This window comes from Aedes albopictus, chromosome 2 (genome assembly GCF_035046485.1).
Source record: "Aedes albopictus strain Foshan chromosome 2, AalbF5, whole genome shotgun sequence".
Lineage (NCBI taxonomy): Eukaryota > Metazoa > Arthropoda > Insecta > Diptera > Culicidae > Aedes > Aedes albopictus.
The window spans coordinates 242,164,901-242,185,342 of record NC_085137.1 but is presented as its reverse complement, the minus strand read 5'-3'; the positions used below and the strand labels follow the sequence as shown (position 1 = coordinate 242,185,342).

Here is a 20,442-nt window from a genome sequence, read left to right as displayed (position 1 = left end):
CTAATGGCCACATGAATTATGAACGATTTATGGTATGGATCATACGACCTGAGGTCTGACTTGTGATATTTGGCAGTTATTTGAAAAGATTGAAGATAGATCAAACTGCCAAGCAATACATACCAGACAGACATCGGAGTGTTTGATTCTTATCATAAAATGTGCATATCATTCTGGCAGACGTTAGTGCTCGTAAATGCTGGATATAAATGTTAGCGGGAAATATAAATTCTATGGGTTTTCAAAAGCGAAAACTGCACAAAAAACAACAAATATTATTGTATTTTTTATTGTAACAACGATTCATTTGACGCCATTCAATTAATTGTATTTGTATTGTAAGAACAATGAAAAAACATTAAGATATATTGTTATCTTTTGAAAATTGCCCTAAAAATGTCTCATTAAAACACAATACATTCTATTGTTTTTCGCGAAACAGTGTATGAAAATTTTCTCTAAGTTTTATGGTTAAGATACATAACGACCACCATTTTTTATTGTAAAAGTGCCATTTACCATTCGCCGAATGGTATAGAACAATAGGGGTGATGGTAAGTGTGCCGTGTAAATTACAATATGTCTAATGGTGAATATTTTTCGAAAAAATGGTGTTGTAACAATAAAATTTATCGTATTTTTATGATATTTTTTATAAGGGTTAGTTCTTGAAGCCGGCTCGAACGGGCTCGTTGACGAAATTTCAGCCTGCCTTTCAATCTGCTACGTGCGGAAGCGAACTTTGTCGAACGAATTATCGTGCATTTGAGAAACGATCATTTACACATTTGTTCAATGCGTTTAGTGTTCTTTATTAAATTTACAAGACGCACAAGCATGCAAATACATTTCGTCTATTTAAAACAACGCTGAACTCAATTATATGTGAATGTCACGCCAGTTATATGTGGATGACAGCCATTTCAGGGGATTGATCTCTGTCTACAAGAGGTTTGAGTTCAAACAAAAGCCTTCACGTTGAGCTGTTAGGCTCAAAGGGGACCTCATCAGGACCGCCCTTAACGGAGCGCTTAGAACGACCAGTAAGATACAATTCACTAGAATAAAAAAAAACAATAGAATAATTGACAAGCAACCTTGTCTACTGATTCAATACATTCGCCCCAATAAAACATACCATTTTAATGTTTGATAGGATTCCAACCCTTTACATAAATTTTAGATTAACGTATGAATATGAGTAAAGCATACTCGTGAGTGAGTATCTGCACGTCAATACTCACGAGTGAGTGTGAGTTGTACAGCGCTTACTCAAATGTGAGTAATAGTCACGGTGAGTTTAAGGTGTACTGCTCATACTCACTCGTGAGTTTGACTAGTTGTGTGAGTACTCGCTCATTTCGCAACACTGCGCAGAGAAATGAAATCTTAAGTTTTCAAAGAAATTCTTTGATGGGTATCCCAAAGAACCTCTGATATATCTAGCAGCATTACTGCAAAATATCGTTAAATGCTTCCTTGTACAATTCAAGTATCATGTGAAAAAAAAATCTGTTAGAAATTGAAATGGAATTCAGCAGAAGTGTTTGGACCCCTAGAGGAAATAGATGTCACATAACAGTGGCGCGAGGAGTGGATGGGTAGGACAGTCCTTGTATTGTCCTATATACCCATGAGTTTAGAGAATACCATAGAAAAATATCAATACATTTTACAAAATATTCTCCTCCGCAATCGATAACTTGGAACAACATTTTGGTATCGAACTACTATCAAAGCAAAAAAATTCGGCTGCGCTGCTACTTAAATTCCTTAAATTTTCAAACAATTCAGTTGACTCCTCCATAGATTCATTAAAGAAATCTTCCAATGGTTCTACATTGCATTACTAAGAGAATTCAAATTATTATTCTCACTAAAAAAACAGTGCGTGATTTCGCATATGAATTTCATGAAATACTTGTCCAGGAATACCATAATGAGCTCCATTGAGATATGGCATTTATGTAAAAGTTTCTTTTGGCTTTCTTAATCGAATTCTTCCATACTTTCTATCAATTTAATCGTATATAATTCCCTGCCTGGAGATCTTTAGTGATTTCTCTTCTCTTGAAATTACTTCAAAAGACTATCAGAATAAAAAAAACAAGAAGCTAACACGAAATTCGGTTTGAATATTATGAGAAATGCGGTCAAGAATTTTACTATGCAACTCAGAGATTCTGTGAACGGAGAAATATTTTAATAATTGAACATTTAAAATAATTTCTCCAATGATTACTCCAGATATTACTCAAGAAATTACTCCTGAGAGTCCGCCTGCATCAGTCCTGGTTCCCATCAGGACTTTTCTTAGGGTACCAAAATAAGCTACTCCAAGAAAACATCCAAGATTTTTCAAGGGATTTATCTAGGAGATAGTTTATAGAATGTAACAATACATTTCAAGTTATTGCAAGAATAATTGCTCCGAGGATACCACCAGAAATTTTACATTTTATTCTCTACTAGCTGTCCCGGCAAACTTTGTCTTGCCGTTTTGTGGTGGTTTGACAACTGTTGAGCTCAAAATAGCACCGCACTCTAGATTGGTTTTATTTCGATCGTGTTGGTTTTCTTCCCCGCTCATAAAAACAGTACTTTCTAAATTTTGTTACTTTTCTAGTTGATTTTCGTAACTTGTTGTACATATAAACACAGCCACCATGAATACGAACGGAACCGATCAAGAATCATGCTGATCAGTTCACCCGTTCTTGAGTTTTGTTGCCTCAAAGGAACTTCAAACTCATTTTTATATAGGGAATCGCGCCACTTTGGCGGTGGCTTCTATATTCGTCTGTTTTCCACTATAACTCAGTCAAATTTGAACCAACTGACACAACTTTTGGAATGTGGTGAGATAGGTATAGTTTCTACCCGTGTACAACATTTCAAGTCAATGGGTTTAAAATTGGGTTTTTAAATTAAGAAAAATTCAATGATTTTTTTATTTTTAAACGAAAGAGCACCTTTTTCTGAGCCGCTATGATTTTTTTAAGATTTTTAGATCTTTATTTTGGTATCCAAAATCAATTTCAAAGAGTTTTTTTGAAATCACCTTTTGACAGCTGGGTAACTGCTTGACAGCTCCGCTCAGTACAAAATGCGACGAGGGGTGATTCGACAAATCGCTCCCATACAAATTTCAATTTGATTTTTAAATTGGTTCCCGGGCACCAAAATTGATGAAAATTTGGATTTCGGCTCAGTCTGGCATGCAGATTCAGAATATGAAATTATCTCAACACCACTAAAGAAGCCAATTGACTGAGTTATAGTGGAAAATAGACGAATATAGAAGCCACCGCCCAAGTAGCGCGATACCCTATATAGATTTTCCCTCCAAGTATTACGAACATCTCGGAACATCCAACAAAATTCTTTTCTGTGCAGCTCTCCAAAATTCTCAAATGAAATTTCCTTTTGGAATTCACCAAGATATTTCCAAAGATACCATGAAATTCACAATAAAATTTTACATCTCAAAAAATGCTCTAGCTTTGCAATGAAAAGTTTCCATGATACCATGCTGGGCCCATATAAATGAAGCGTAAACGCGAGTGCATTCATTTAAACCATGCTGATGATGATTTCTTGTCGTTAACTATAAATTTCCTTGACATTCTTGGGTATCGAGTATTTGCGCGTCTATCAAACAATGTACAAATCCAAATGTTCATTGAGCAAGATATAATATCTTTAAAAGTTCTCATTAAACTCTAAGCTGAGATTCAGACGTTATCTCCTAGTTTCAACGTTACGCCAAAAAGAAAAAGTAGACAGCTATTTGGTCAGAGAGGGGAGGGGTTTGAGCAGCCTCAGCAAATTTATACCAAATACTTTTTTATAACTAAACGTAACACGATGAAATTGAAAATAATAACATTATATTCTTGAAAAGCATTATTGCACTCTTCAGCAGTCACGCTGTTGTATTTGTAAAAACCTCGCCCATTCTACACAAATCCGCGGTGACCAATTTCTGTTTTTTTTTTTTCAGATAAACTCCCATACAAACTTCAGACAAGTTTAGCACCGTTAATGAATTGAGCTGAACTGCCCATAATCGCATAGTTGACGTAACCACCATTGACAATGTCAGCATTCACAAGCTAATATCTATCAAACGTGCATAATCGTGACCAGTTTTATTCAATAGACCACAATATCTAACCACAAGCTAGTTATCAACGTGAAAAAAAATCATATACTTTTCACTAATCATTGTTAAAATTTAAAAAGTGAGTTGAAAACTACAGTGGCGCTTACGTCAACTATGCGATTATGGGCAGTGAAATCAGAACGAACTGAAAAGGGTGCACTGCTCATCGAACTTTTTGAGATGTGTTTTTTTTTCATATAGGCTTGAGCCACCCTTTCCTATATTGCAAATACTCATTTCAGAACATAAACTCATAGAAATGTCAATTGACGTTTTCCTGGAAGGAAGGTTTTTGAAGGTATTCTCGTAAAAGGCTTGAAAGTATCACTGGAGGAAGTCCTCTAGATGTCCTTGTAAGAATTTCTGCAGGGGATCCATGGAGAAATTCTTGAAGAATTTCTTGGAGGTATTTGCGGAGAATTACCTGAAGGAATTCCTGGACAATTCCTGGGAGAATTCCGAAAGAATCTTCTCTGGGTGAATTCCTGAAGGATTACCTGGAGAAAAGTCCAAAAGCACTTCTAGCATGTAAGAACTTCTTCTTCTTCTTCTTCTTCTTCTTCTTCTTCTTCTTCTTCTTCTTCTTCTTCTTCTTCTTCTTCTTCTTCTTCTTCTTCTTCTTCTTTATGGCTCTACGTCCGCACTGGGAATTGGCCTGCCTCGCTTCAACTTAGTGTTCTTTGAGCACTTCCACAGTTATTAATTGAAGGGCTTCCTTTGCCTGCCATTGCATGAATTTGTATATTGTGAGGCAAGTACAATGATACTCTATGTCCAGGGAGTCGAGAAAATTTTCCCGGCCAGAACGGGAATCGATCCCGCCGTCTCGGGATTGGCGATCCATAGCCCTAACCTAACCACTAGGCTAACTGGAGACCCTCATGTAAGTACTTATGTGTAAGTTCAAAGTAAGTAACAGCGACTGTGTAAGAATCACAGGACATATTCATGGATTGAATCTGTGGGTAAACTCCTTAAGGTGAAACATCAAGTAATCCCATTGCAATTTTGCATACAAACTGACGTACGGAGCATCGAATCATGCCGCACTTGATTATCCTGGCTTTGTTCACTTGTAAAAGGAGGCAGATTTTCCAAATCGAGCGCATTTGTTTACGCATTTTTAAGATTTGTGCTCTTGAAAACATCATTAGGGGTCCAAGTCGGCCATTGTGGCAGCCATATTGGTATTCTTTGAAGTTTCTCCTTAAAGATTTGTCGGAAATAATTTTGAAAGAATACTGGATGACTTCCTGGAGAATTTTCTGGCTCCTGTATCCCTCCAAAATTTTATAAAAGAAATTCAATACAAATCGCTAGAGGAATCCCTCTAGGAATCCTTCAAGTAATTCAAAAAATCTTCAGGTAATCCTGGGAAAAACTCTTGGGTGGGAGCGGACCTGGTGTGATGGTTAGAACACTTGACTATCACGTCGAGGACCTGGGATCGAATCCCACTCCCGACAAACTCACAAAATGTGGGTTCTTCCTTCGGAAGGGAAGTAAAGCGTGGATCCCGAGATGAACTAGCCTAGGGCTAAAAATCTCGTTAATACAGATAAAAAAAAACTCTTGGGTGAATCCCTGAAAACATGATTGAGTGACGGGTTACTGAAATTTATATATGAAGCCCTGAATAAATTTTTGAAAAGATACCGAGAGAAATTTCTGAAAAAATCACTACAGGAATTCTCGGAGCAATCCCTGAAGGAATTCCTGGAGAAATCCCTAGAGAAAATCCTCATGGAATTCCTGCAGGTATGCCTGCAGTTAACACTGTAGGAATCCCTGGAGGAATTCTAAGAGCAAATATGGGAGGAATCCCTGGAAAAAAAAGACTGAAGAAACCACTTCAGTAACCACTGTAGGAATTCCTAGAAAAATTTCTGGATGGACCCTTGAAGGTATTTCTGGACATTCTTGGACAAATATCTAGAGGAATTCTTGGAGAAATCAGGAGAGGAATTCTGGGAGGGACCTCTACAACAGTGGTCCTCAGGTATACTGTCTACGCGGGCAATTTAATTTTACACGAAGCTAGAAGAATTCCCGGAGCAATCCCTAGATGAATTCCTATAGAAATCCCTGGAGGAATTCCTCGACGAATCCGTGGAAGAATTCCAAAAGGAATTCCTAGAGGAATTTCTGCAGGAATACCTGAAGGAATCCCTGGAAGAATTCCATGAAAAAATCCTGGTGAACTTCCTGGATAAATGCCTGTATACATTTCTGGAGCAAACCCTGGAAAAAATCCTGAAAAAAACCCTGAATAAATTTCTGGAGGATTCCCTAGAGGAATTCTAGGAGGACTCCGTGTAGAAATTTCAGCAGAAATCTTCTGAAATTTTTAGAGCAATTCTTGGAAGAATCCCTGGGGGAATTCTTTTGAAAATCTTTGGAGGAATCCCTGACGCAATTTCTGGAGGAACCTCAGAAGGAATGGCTGGTGGAACTTCTGGACAAATTTCTGTCTTAAACCCAGGAAGAGTTCCTGGAGGAACTTCTGCACAAATTCCTGGCAGAATCCTAGGAAAAAATCTTGGATAAATCTCTAGAGGCATTCCTGAAGAAATACTTAGGGTAATTCCTGGAAGAATTCTTTGTGGAATTCCTGGAGGAGTTCCTGGAGAAATGCTTGGATGAAATCCTGGAGAAATACCTCAAATAATTCCTGGATAAATCTCGGGAGGAATTTCTGAGGGAATTTTTTTTATTGATTTCCTGGAGAAATTCCTTGAGAAGTCGCGGTAGTAAATTCTGAAGGAATCCCTGGAGGAATTTCTGAAGGTATTCCTGGGGTAATTCTAAAGAAAAATCTTGAGGAATTCCTGGAGGAAACCTTAGAGAAATTTCTAGAGAACATCGTGGAATAATCCCTGGGGGAGTTCTTGGAAAAATCCCTGGAAGAATCCCTGAAGCCATTTCTGGAGCATCCTCAGGAGAAATTCTTGGAAGAACTTCTGGACAAATTCCTGTCGGAAACCAAGGAAGAATTCGTGGAGAAATGCCTTGAGGAGTTCTTGGGGAAATATCCTTGAAATAATTTGTAGAGGAATCCTTGGAGGAGTAATTCCTAGAGCAATCCGTGGAAGAATTTTCGGAGGAATTCCTGGACCAATTCCTTAACAAATTCATGGAGGAATTTCTGAAAGAAATCTTGGTGGAATTCTTGGAGGAGTCCCTGGAGAAATACCTGGATATAATCCTGGATAAATTCCGGGAGAAATTTCTGGGAGAATTTCTGAAGGATTTCCTGGAGGATTCCTGAAGAAATCCTTGAAGAAATTCTTAGAGGAATCTCAGGAGGCATTCATGCAGGAATTCCTGAGGTAATTGCTGAATAAACTCCGGGAGGAATATCTGGGAAAATTTCTGAAGGAACCGCTGGTGGATTTTCTGGAGAAATTACGGTAATAATTTCTGGAGGAATTCCAGGAAGAACTCCTAGATCAATTTCTGGAGGAATTTCTGAAGGAATGCCTGGGGTAATGCTGAAGAAACATGTTGAAGAATTCCTGGACGAATCCTTAGAGAAATTTCTAGATAAATTCTTGCAAGAATCCCTGAGGGAATTCTTGGAAAAATCTCTGGAGGAATCCCTGAGACAATTTCTGAAGAAGCCTCAGTAGGAATTCCTGGAGCAACTTCTGGACAAATTCCTGTCGGAAGCCCAGAACAAATTCCTGGATAAATTCCTAGAGCAATTCCTGGGGCAATTTCTTGGAACTATCCATGGCAGAATTCCTGGAGGAATCACTAGAGGAATTCTAGAAGGAATCCCTGGAGAAATTTCTGAAGATATTCCTATACAGGAATTCCCAGAGGAATTTCTGGAGGAATCTCAGGAGGAATTTCCAGATGAATTTCTGGAGGAATTCAGGAGGAATTCTTAGAGGAAATAATGGAGGAATCATCGGAGGAATTCCTGGAAGAATCTCTGGAAAAATCAATCCTTAGAGGAATTCCTGAAGGAATTCCTGGTATATTCCTGGAGGAATTCTTGGTACAATTTCTGGAAGAATTTCCGGATGAATCCCTGGAAAACTTCCTGAAGAAATTTTTTAAGGAATCCCTGGAGGATTTCCTGCAAAAGTTCATGAATTTTATTCTTGGTGGAATTCCTGGAGGAGTCCCCGGATAAATGCCAGGATGAAATCCTAGAAAAATGCCTGGAATAATTCCTGGATAAGTTCCCGGGAAAATTTTTGGGGAAATAAGGAGTCCTTTGAGGATTTCCTGGAGGATTCCTGAAGAAATCCTTAAAGAAATTTCTAGAGGAATCCCAGATGGAATTCATATAGGAATTCCGGGAGGAATTCTTGGAATAATTACTGGGATAACTCCGGGAGGCGTTCCTGGGGGAATTCTTGGTCAAATCCTTGTAGGAAGTTTTAGAGGAATTCTCAGAGAAATCCTGGAGGAAGTCCTGGGGGAATCCCAGGAAGAATTACAGGAGAAATACAAAGTTCAATTTTCGAGGGAATTCTAGGATGAGTTTCTGAGAAAATGTCAGTACTAAAGAAATCGCTGAAATTCCTGAGGGAATCCTGAAATCCTGGATTAATTGCTTGAGAAGTTTCTGAAGGTATCCCAAGAATAGTTCTTCCATGCATTTTTTTTAATTAATCCCGAAAGTTGTTCCTAAAAGATTACAGAAGGAATTTCGGATGGAACCCTGGATGAATTCTTGAAAGAATTTCTGAAGAAACCCCATGAGGATTTCCTTAGGAAATCTCAGGAGAGCTTTTCTGGAAGAATTTCTGAGGGAATCCCTGGATAAAAAAAAAACGGAAGAAATCCGTGTCTGCAGTAATTTCTGGACGAATTATTGAAGGAATACTTGTATGGACCACTATAACATTTTTTGTACAAATTATTCAAGCAATTCCTGGGTTATTTTAACCCTTCAGGACGCGCGCTGTTGTAAAAATTACAACAAAACCACGCTCGTCGTATACAGCGCGAGCGCGGTGCAGTTTTGATTGCTTGATAGCGCGCATCCCGACAGGTTAAATAATCTTCAGTAAAATTTTCTGAAAGAATTTTTTCAATACATTCCTGCAAAAGTACTTCAAATCGTTCCAGATGGAATTACTGGAGCAATCTCTAGCGGAATTCTGAAAGAAATTCGTGGAGAAATCCTTGTAGAAATCTCTGAAGGAATACTATCAGAAGTATCTTGAAGGATCTCTGGAGAAATTCCTGAAGGAAACCTCGAAGAGGAGGAACCTCTAATGATATCCCAAGGTTAAGACAAATCCCCGAATGTTCATACTCATATAGTTTACGAAACTAGGAACAAATCTAAAACAGTCATTTTGATTCCTCAAAACAGCAATGCCGATTTGCATATCCACATATCGGGCGCCCATCCCACTGTAAAGTCATTTTAGGTCAGGCCCCCCCTGGGCCCCCTGCAGAAAAAAATCCTAGCTACGCCAATGCTAGCTGATTAACTGAATCATTTGCGTATTCGACAAAGTTCGTAGATAAGAAATACATAAAAATGTAATCTTTGAAACATTTATCCTAACAAAAATATACGAGAAATTCTGTATCTTAACCGAATTAACAGATTTTCCACTTAGCCTATGTACAGGGCATAGACAAAATGATCGGGACAGGCAAAATTTTCACTTTTCAAAAAATGTTCAACTAGCTGTAACTTTTCGAAAAGTGCATCAAATATTCTCAAATTTTTACTGTGAGTTCACCAACTAGTTGTGTATCAGTGGTCAAAATTTGAGAAAGATCGGGCCATTCTCCACAAAGTTATAAAGATTCTTGGAAAAGGTAAAATTATCCGATAGCCAACTTGGAGCTATTATTTCTCCGGATTCAATGAACCGAATGTAATGAAATTTTGACCATTTATGACTTATATAATGAGCTATGAAAAACCGTTGACTTAACTTAAAATTTTTAACACGGAAGAAAATTATTACGATTAGATTATTTTTCTAATAAAACACCAATTTATTCAAAACTGCAACAACGTTTCAAAATTCAAGATGCAAATCATAGTTCATTTAATTCCCCTCTAATTGACTTATATATAAATGTGTTTTGAAGGAATGTAACAACATAGCCGCCAACAAATTGAAAAAGTAATGGAATACATATTAAAAATAAACCAATTTGCTAAAAAATCGTGAAAGAAATAAAATCGCTATAACTTTTTCTCTTGTTAAAAACTCCAGGTTAAGTCAAATGTATTTTGGAGTTCATTATATAAGTCATAAATGGTCAAAATTTCATTGCAATCGGTTCAATAAACCCGGAGATATAATAGCTCAAAGTTGGCTATCGGATAATTTTACCTTTTTCAAGAATCTTTATAACTTCGTGGAAAATTGCCCGATCTTTCCCAAATTTTGACCACTGATACACAACTAGTTGATGAACTCACAGTAAAAATTTGAGAATATTTGACGCACTTTTCGAAAAGTTACAGCTAGTTGAACATTTTTTGAAAAGTGAAAATTTTGCCTGTCCCGTTCATTTTGTCTATCCCTTGTATCTAGTTAAGCATCAGCTGCATAGGAACGAAGTATCCGGTTCCTTTTTTGTTGACGTGGCAATATCCGGTATCGTATGTAAATGTTTGTGTATTTGAACTCGTAAATACTCGTTGCGCGATAAACGTGCGGCGTTCCTAGTGACGCAATTTAATTCTACTCCGTCTGGAGGTCGCACTGTAGGAATCCGTCCGTACTCTAATGGCAGACGGACGGGAGGGTCGTAAATTATTCAGAATTTTATTTCAACTCATTCAAGTGGTGATGGCTTCTCCATGTTTATAATACTCTGTCTACCGTTTTCTTTATGGTCTGGGAGGAGGACTATTCTAAGCCCGTTTCGCGGAATTCATTCATCGATTTTGAACGGCTAGGAGAACGTGGAGTTTTTGTTTTCGAGGACAAGCTACGCTAATAATCACTCTTCATATCAAAAGTGTTTATAAACAAATTATTCAGACTGTATACAAACATCGATAAGGTCGGGTGTTCGCGTTTTGTGTTCTATTTATTGTGAACGTTTGCTGTGAATGAACTTGGTTTTATGGTTGATACAGATTAAAATTAGAAGAATTGAGATTACAGAGATGGGCTAAACTCCTCTTGAATCTTGTAATGGCTCCATCAAGAGCGATATTGAACAACAAGATCAACAATGCATCACCCTAATTCTAGCTTCTAGGTTAGAAATGATGTCTATAGATTTATAAATCTCATTCGCAACCCGCACACTTAATTTCGATCCATCCTTACTTACCTTAGCGATCAGGCTAAGGCCGGGGTGGCCTCTGCTGTGCATAGTAGCCGTCTCCATTCCACTCGGTCCATGGCTGTTTGTCTCCAGTGCCGCACTCTGCGTAGGGTCCGCAGATCATCCTCCACTTGGTCGACCCATCTAGCCCGCTGCGCACCACGTCTCCTTGTACCGGTCGGATGACTCTCGAGAACCATTTTAGTCGGGTTACTATCCGACATCCAGAAGGCGTGACCCGTCCACCGTAGCCTCCAGATTTTCGCGGTGTGGACGATGGTTGGTTCTCTCAGCAACTGATGCAGCTCGTGGTTCATTCGCCGTCTCCAAGTCCCATCTTCCATCTGCACTTCGCCGTAGATGGTACGCAACATCTTCCGTTCGAAAACTCCAAGGGCGCGTTGGTCCTCTGCACGTAGGGTCCATACTTCGTGCCCATAGAGAACTACCAGTCTAATCAGCGTTTTGTAGATAGTTAACTTCGTGTGACGGCGAACTTTGATCGATCGTAGAGTTCTGCTGAGTCCAAAGTAAGCTCGATTTCCTGTCACAATGCGTCTCTGAATTTCTCTGCTGGTGTCGTTGTGAATTCTTCAACCGCCTCGATTTAATCACCGTACCGTCGATACAAATTCGGGGTGGCGGACGCGGTAATTCCTCCCTGGAGCCCTTTGCCATCATGTACTTTGTCTTCGACACATTAATGACTAATCCGATTCGCATGGCTTCACTATTTAGTCTGGTGTACGTTTCCGCCATCGTCTCAAATTTACGAGCAATAATATCTATATCATCATCGAAACCAAGCAGCTGAACGGACTTCGTGAAAATCGTTCCACTCGTGTTTATCGCCGCTCTCCTTATTACACCTTCCAACGCAGCACGAAAGACCATCACCTTGCCGAAACCCTCTGCGAGTTTCGAAGGGACTCGAGAGTGTCCCTGATACTCGAAACACGCACATCACTCGATCAATCGTCGCCTTGATTAATCGTATCAGTTTATCTGGGAATCCGTATTCGTGCATAATCTGCCATAGCTGTTCTCGATCGATTGTATCACGCGCCGATTTCAAATCGATGAACAAGTGATGTGTGGGCACGTTGTATTCGCGGCATTTCTGCAACACCTGGCGGATGGCGAACATCTGGTCCGTTGTAGCACGTTCACCCATGAATCCAGCCTGGTATTGCCCCACGAACTCCCTTGCAATCGATGATAGACGGCGGCATAAAATCTGAGAGAGTACCTTGTAGGTAGCGCTCTGTAGTGTGATCGCGCGATAGTTCCCGCAATCCAACTTGTCGCCCTTTTTGTAGATGGGACACACGATACCTTCCATCCATTCCTCCGGTAATACTTCCTCCTTCCTAATCTTGGTAATGACCCAGTGCAGTGCTCTCACCAGTGCTTCTCCACAGTATTATAGAAGCTCGATTGGCAGTTGATCTGCTCCAGCAGCTTTGTTGTTTTTCAACCGGCCAACCTCCTCCTCAATCTCTTGGAGGTTAGGGGCTGGAAATCTGTAACGTAGTTACAAAAGGTCAACAAAAATATAATTTTTATCCAAACCTAATCGCCAAGTAAGATATTTTTCAATTTCAAAACATGGGACCAGCGAGGGTTATCGATCACCTTTTAGTAACTCGAGAGCCCCTGGTGGTGGGATTTAGAACCACCAATTTAAACCTATCATGCAGCAAGCTTACTGGGAGGATCTCATCACTAAAACTAATGACGATTAGCCTCATCAGTTCATACGGGAACTGAAATGTTGTTTTTCTCAAAAGTACAAAAGAAGACTATTGAAAAGAGGGCGTCGCGTGGGTCTAGCATGGTTGAGTCATCCGATGATCTGGTATTCTCAAATCGATCGGTGAGCCAGTTAGAAGTGTCTAAGCAAATTAGAGAAAATCAAGTGTAATAGAGCAGTAGTGATTGAAGGTCGATCGAAAAGTTTGTGTAAGCCCAGATTGTGACTATTAAGAGAAAATTCATTAAATCTAAATTGTAATTTCAGTTTGAGAAACGTAAGGTGGAATTTAAGAAAGCAAAAGTTGGCCCGGTAGCGAAAAGTTTTAATCAGACATTGTGAGTGACCTAGGACTGAAAAGTGTACAAGTAGATAATTGTTCAATCTGTTTCCTATTTCTAACAATTCTCGCAGAAGAAACCTGGAATTAAATGGTCTGAAAGAAAAAAAACTAAGAAAAGTGTAGTGCGGAATACTGCACGTGTAATACCTCCCTCGAGGCTCAGGTAATGAACCGTTATAATGTAACTGTGACCACATGTAAATCCTAGTAAGACAACCGTTGTTAATGCGAACGTTTATTATATCTTTTTCCTTGAAGGACACTACTATCCTTCAAGCGAAGGTGCTAGTGTAGGGTGTAGGGGATAGCGACCAGCCACGCTGTCTCTAGGGACGAGTCAGAAGCTCGGCGACTTGTAGGCTCGCCTCGTCGTCCGCGCCAGTATTCGACCCTCGCGCACCCTGGGCCGAAGGAATCCACGCCTTCCGGAGGAATTCGGACGCTACTAACCGAATATCGCTCCATCGGTCTCGAAGGGAGATTCACACCACGTGAGCGCATTGGCACCGCCCATCACCACCCCGCTTGTCGAACCCCATCGATCGGTGTTAGCAACACGAGAACGGCTCGTAGCCACGAGTGATAAGCACATATGATGGTGTGATAGCCCGTCATCGTAGTTCGACTGACAGCATCCCGGGTCGAGCGATCGGACTGCTCGAATTACTTCGCTAGCCGAGAGCCGAACCCTCTCCGACCCGGCATCACGAGTGAGCAGGGAGACGGTACCGCGCACGGTGTCACGTGTACGGATCGACCGGTAGTCCACCGGAGTGACGGCGACATCGCAAGGATACAGCCAGGACCCTCACGGCTGCAAGCAGGTCAGATCGTTTTGGTTTTTGTTTTGTATATGATAATCGTTCGCATTGAACACCCATAGACCCATTTTTGGTCGAAGAAGCGTGCACGCATTAGGGAATAAGAGATAACTAGAGTGTAAGATTTTATTGCCCCCTACCTCATTATAAGATGTTTTCACCCTGAATAGATTTAGAACCGTTTTATGGCACATACTAGTAAATTAATCGAAAGAGGAGAGAAAACTTGATCATTGGTTCAGTTGGTTTTCGTCAGAGATTTGCCCCATCGTTCCTTGGTTCTGGGTATGCGATTTGAACAGTTAACTGTTGCACGGTAGGTTCGGAATTGATCTTAACTTGTGACAAGGACTCGCCTTGAGGAGTCTGGCCGGGATACTCAAGCTGATCCACATGCAAGCCGATTGGAAGTGCTTGCTTGGCGCTTAAGTGGATGCAGTTGATACCAATCTGACCTCGTAACACGAAACCGTTACAAATCTTTCGTCCTGCGCACGTACTCCTATATCTGTTACCACGCCACCTTCGGTACTTGCAATGTCGCTATTGACGTCCTCATCGTAATGCTGCCGCCATCTCTCGGTAACCTCACGCTCGCTCGTGAGAAGATTCCCGCGATTGTCTCGGCACAAGTCCGCTTGTGGCATAAAAAGCCTCTGCGCGGGCGGTTCAACTTCTAGTAGAACTTGCGAGTGTCCTTCGCGCGGAACAGCTATTCCATCGCTTCGCGATCTTGTTCTTCCTGCTGGCGCTTCTTCCTCCGGAAGACTGTGTTCTGCCTGTTCCGCGCCTGTCTATAACGTGTCTCATTCGCTCTCGTACGGCATGGGCATTCTCGCCTATGCTGCATTCTTCTCGTTTTTCAACAGTTTACATTCGCCGTCGTACCAGTCGTACCCATACTTTACAGTACGGTATACTGCCCCCACTCGCATAAGAGTCCCATTTGCAAAAAGTAGGAATTGAGAAAACAGCATTTGAAGTTTGAAATCTTGTTTCCATATAAAACTTTGAAAAATCGCCAAAATTTGAAGAATATTTCGATCATCTCGAAACTTTCACAGATTGCTTTGCACATGAATATATATCTGTAAAAAATATCACAATCACTACAAAGTTGTTCAGTTTTGTGTTACGTGACACAAAAATTCATGATGGGACTGTTATGCGGGTACTTTTGATATGGGACGCTCATGACTTGGTATTTTTTTCACATATTGACATAAAAATTCATAATTTTTATTATTGTTTTTGGAAGTACATCGAAAATGATGACTATTCATAACGTTAACTCAAAATTGATGAAAAGTCAAATGGGACAGTTATGCGAGTGGGGGCAGTATAGTTGTGAAAACAACACGCCTTTTTTTCGTACTCACGCGACTTTATTAAACTACAGTCCACGAAAAGCTAAATTCCGCTGATTATCCGAAGACCAGGTGGTTTATTAATGGTCAGGTGGCATACTGATGACCAGCCCACCTTAATCTTCTCTACTTTGAGGTTGAAGGATTCGTCATTGATATAACCGTTGATATTTCAAAAGCAGTTGTCTCTTTCAAAACATAATAATTTATAATGGAAACGTAGGGTAACGGTCGAATTTTGGACCCCTAGAGGACATTAGTTTGAATTTAGGTCAAAATCAAACAGATTCAGCGGGTGTTACACATTATGATGATGTTAGTATCATCGTAAAAGCCTTTACTGTCCGTTGAAAATACCCACAAGGTCATTTCTGGCTGAAAATTTGATGAAAATAACTTATTTTTGAAGCATCAGTTTTCACTGTTTTGGACACCCCAATGTATTTTGGACCCTCTTCAGCATATATTTTGGACACCCGGTGTTTAAATCCGTTTGGAACTACGTTCAAAGAATCTGCCACTTAAATATGCTGATTCATATCCTAATTACTTGATTGACAATGGCTGATTAGACGAAATTTGCGAATATAGTGCGCTAGAATGAAAAACGTTTTTGTTTACAACTGCAAGTTTTTTCAGCGCCGCATTCGTATGTTGGGACACTTGCACGGATGACGAAATTGAAAAAAGTTAATTTCAAGGCAAATAATGATAATTCCAGTGAGTAAATGATTGCTGCCCGTGCAGAGTAATCTAACTTAACTAACGATTCTAAAAATTTTCGTCATTTCTTCATTAAATCTGTGAAAGTTGCGATAATGCGATCCAGGGGGTCCAAAATATATGGGGGTCCAAATTATATTGGTTACCCTAATCACTGCATTCCATTCTCGATCTAGAATACAGTGAATAAATTTTCATAACGATCATTTGTGTTTTGAACGAGAAAACTGCTTTCGAAATTTCAATGATGACGGTGATATCAATGACGAATCCTTCAACCTTAACAGAATTGTTAACGTCCGCCACGAATAGGAGTCTCCAGTTAGTCAAGTGGTTAAGGCAAAGGATCGCCAATCTGGAGGTGACAGATTCGATTCCCGTTTCGGTCGGGAAAATTGTGCCGACTCCCAGGGCATAGTGTGCCATTCTACTCGCCTCATAGTATACAGATTCATGCAAAGGCAGGCGAAGAAAGCCATTCAATTAATAACTTAATAGTAATTAAAGAACACTAAGTTAAAGCGAGGTAGCCCAAGTCCCAATGGAGACATAGAGCCAGAAGAAGGATAGCTGTTAACAAGGCTACCCGTGATCCAGCCTCTGAGTGTACATCGTGTCCAATAATTTCTCATACAAAATCAAATTGAATTCATTTCACATCTGCAATTAGGATTTTCAAAATAAATTTATTCATTGAAAGGGCATCTAATTCTGACCAAATAGGGGGTTAGGGGACAAGATGGCCACCTCAAGCTAAGGCATCGAAGGAGCAGTAACTTTATAAACATCCGCTTCATTTCCTGTCTTTTCTACCCTCTTAAAACAAAAAAAGCATTTTATTTTGCACATGGAATGCTAAATAATGCAATTTAAAAATGTGTGTTTTGACATGCAAATTTTGCTATATGGGGCAAGTTGGCCACAGAGCTTGATTTTGTTAACTAGTGTGTTTTAATCCCTAGGTAAATGAGATACATCAAGATCGAATAATTCGCAACACCTTTTTTACAAAGGGTTCGATTTTTACAAATATTTTCTCTATGATAATCCTTGAAACAAAATTCAGAGAAGTTTCCTTGAAAATTTGCGATGTTTTTTGTTTTATTTTTATAGAAAATGTGCTTTTCTCGAAACAATGTATGTGCAGATACATAAGTGCTCTCTTCTTGCAATATTTTACACAAAAACTTATTGTAACACCCATTTTAGCAGTGATTTTAGCGGTCTCAGACCAAAATATTCAAGAAACATAACCACTTCTCAATAGCAAATAACCCCAAAGTTGTGCTGATGTAGAATCTCTGCCGCAATCAGTTTTCCTGGCAGCATCTGATATAAACAATTTGTTTACAGCAGTTTTGCATAATTTCTGGATTTCGTACGAAGTTTTCAGACTGTTTAAAGTTAGTTTCATGTAGGTGGCCATCTTGCCCCAAATAATTACGTTATCTATGTATTTTTTTGTAAGTTTTAATGAATTGAAAATATCTGACTTTTACTTCCTTGGTTTAACAACAACCATATATTGGCACTATTAAAAATAAAATTTGATATATCAATGACGATATTTTATTATTTATCCTTATATTCATATGACGGATTATTATTAAAAAAAACGCTGATTTTAAGCACTCGAACTTCAAACACTAATTTACACAACTAATTGTAATTTTTTCGCATATTATAAACATGTTTCATTTTTTATAATCATCACCCACTCAAAAATTATTTTTATGTTGCGGATTAACGCTTAAAACACGGGGCCATCTTGCCCCACAACCCCCTACAACATATGATTTGGAAGTAAATCTCCTTCATCCTTCTCTGCTGATCGCTTATGGCTTATGAGTCGTAAGTCCATTTCGGGTAGCACGCACGTCATTTTATTAATATTTTGTCTCAATTTAACGAATAATGGTTTTAAGTTGAAACAAATTATAACCTATAGGTTCCTGTCTTCACCATTGCTAGTAGCAACTGACCAGAAGAGAAAAAAACATTAGATTCTGTATTAATGAAGAACGAAGCCGTTTTATTTTGTACAAAATAAAACGTAAATTAAACAAAAATGTCCATTTACCTGTTTTAATGAGATTTGTTGTGTTAAAGAAGCATGGCTGCACAATGCTTAAGGTGAAGATATGACAAAGCCACACCTCGCATTTTCATGAGCACAAAATTGAATAACCAAATATCGCACCACGCTGAAAAGTTGATCGTTTGGTCACTCGCTAATAATGACCAATCGATCAATTTTCAGCGCAAACCGACATTCGGTTCTTCAGATTTGTGCTCTTGAAAATTTGAGGTGTGGATTCGTCTCATCTTCACCTTAATTTAATCACTATTATGGGGCGCTTCAATACATGCATTCATTTTGAAAATATGAATCACAGATGTGAATTAACATTATATTTTCTAAATTTGTATTTCGTATGAGAATTGGTCGCTTCGCATGGTCCTTAAGACGTCCGAGTACTTAGACTGTTCGGTCTTGATAAACTAGCGCGTAGCCTTCCACGCGCTTGGTACCTGCTTTTCGACGTATCCATGATTTGGCGTCCCTGATCTCCTCGAATTGTGGTTTCCCCTTTGATCGCCCCACTCTGTAGTTGCTGAGGGCCTAACAACGGTCGTAACCCCTGTAATGTACAAACAATATTCCTTCAGTGTATGTTGATAGGAAGTGAAACAAGTCGTTTATAGCTACGCAGGTGGACAGCTGATAAAGTGACAACTATTGCCATTTTCTGTTGATGTATTGTTCATACATTTACAATGATTGTATTGTGCCCGATGTATTATAAATAAGCCATGTAAATAAAGTATCAGTGTCTTGTTTTACTGTCTAGCAACGAGATGAGTTGTCTTGCGTTTATTCAGCATGGGAAGAAACTCGGATTTTACAACTGGCGAACGAGGATAAAGTTTAGTGTTTTTCTGTAGTGGATATTATATTGTGAAATTCTTGAAATAATGGCCTTCTACGACATGGCATTAAGAAAGTTTTTTGTGATGGGTAATAAATGGTGCGTGCTAAATATAATTCAGTAAACATGGTGAACGTATATTGTTGAGAATATCATATAAGCCGGTCGTAAGCGACGTTTTTTTTATCTTACGGTTGCGCTATTGAATAGCGACGTACGTTATGGATGCTGGAGAAATTTATCGTTAAGTCAAGGGTAAATCACAACGTTTGAGCTAATTGCAGCTATGTTGAGCCCTTGAAATAAGTTTTGACGCGGAAGTGAATTACTTTGCATAGGAAAAATAACGTGACAGTTCATTGCAATAAAGTTTATTGGGCAACGGCAAATGAATAGCCATAAGATTTGTATGTGTTGACGAATAATTTTGTGTATAGGTTCATTGTGCAAATTTGCATGGATTGCTGTATCGGAGCACCCTTTTTGGAGGATGGGAAGGCGTTTAACAAATGTTGGTAGTGATGAAATATGTTCATTTTAGAAAATCAGTTATGCAGTGAAGTTGTGGATTAAATTAAGATGTGATGGCGGTTGTGACTCGTATTAGATTATTGTGGATGTTGTTGTTGTTTTTCTAGTGGTAAATAAGGAAAAATGCGCAGGTGTGTGTGTTGTTAACATAAGGAGCAGAAGTAATGTTTTTTATATGAAGGGACATATGTATTAGTTTGCATGTAATAAAATCAGTATAATAAAATTGTTTATATCAAATTTTCATATATTGTTCTCAGATCATAAATCGCTCTGAAGTTAAAATTGTAATAGGTTTTCACAGATTAATAAACCTTTCGAATTTAAGCATAAACAATCTCCTTTAACCCTTTCCTTCCCACGACTTTGAACGACTATTTCTATGCCAAGAAAGCGTTTCCAAAAAAAGTGCTTGAACAAAAGTTATTGCAAATTGGTCAAATTTTTCGAAATCAACGAAAAAAATTTTAGTTGTAAATCAATAGTATTTTGATTGTTTATCAATAGTTCCACTATTGAAACAAGTAGTTGGGAGTTGGG

General features: G+C 39.1%; 1 long non-coding RNA gene across 1 annotated transcript; it reads left to right on the top strand.

The window, feature by feature from the left end:
- Positions 1-12,982: 12,982 nt before the first annotated feature.
- On the top strand, positions 12,983-14,053 carry LOC134287066 (uncharacterized). The gene is made up of 2 exons (XR_009996991.1): positions 12,983-13,693; positions 13,789-14,053. It is a non-coding gene; the product is annotated as an uncharacterized LOC134287066 (long non-coding RNA).
- Positions 14,054-20,442: the final 6,389 nt, after the last annotated feature.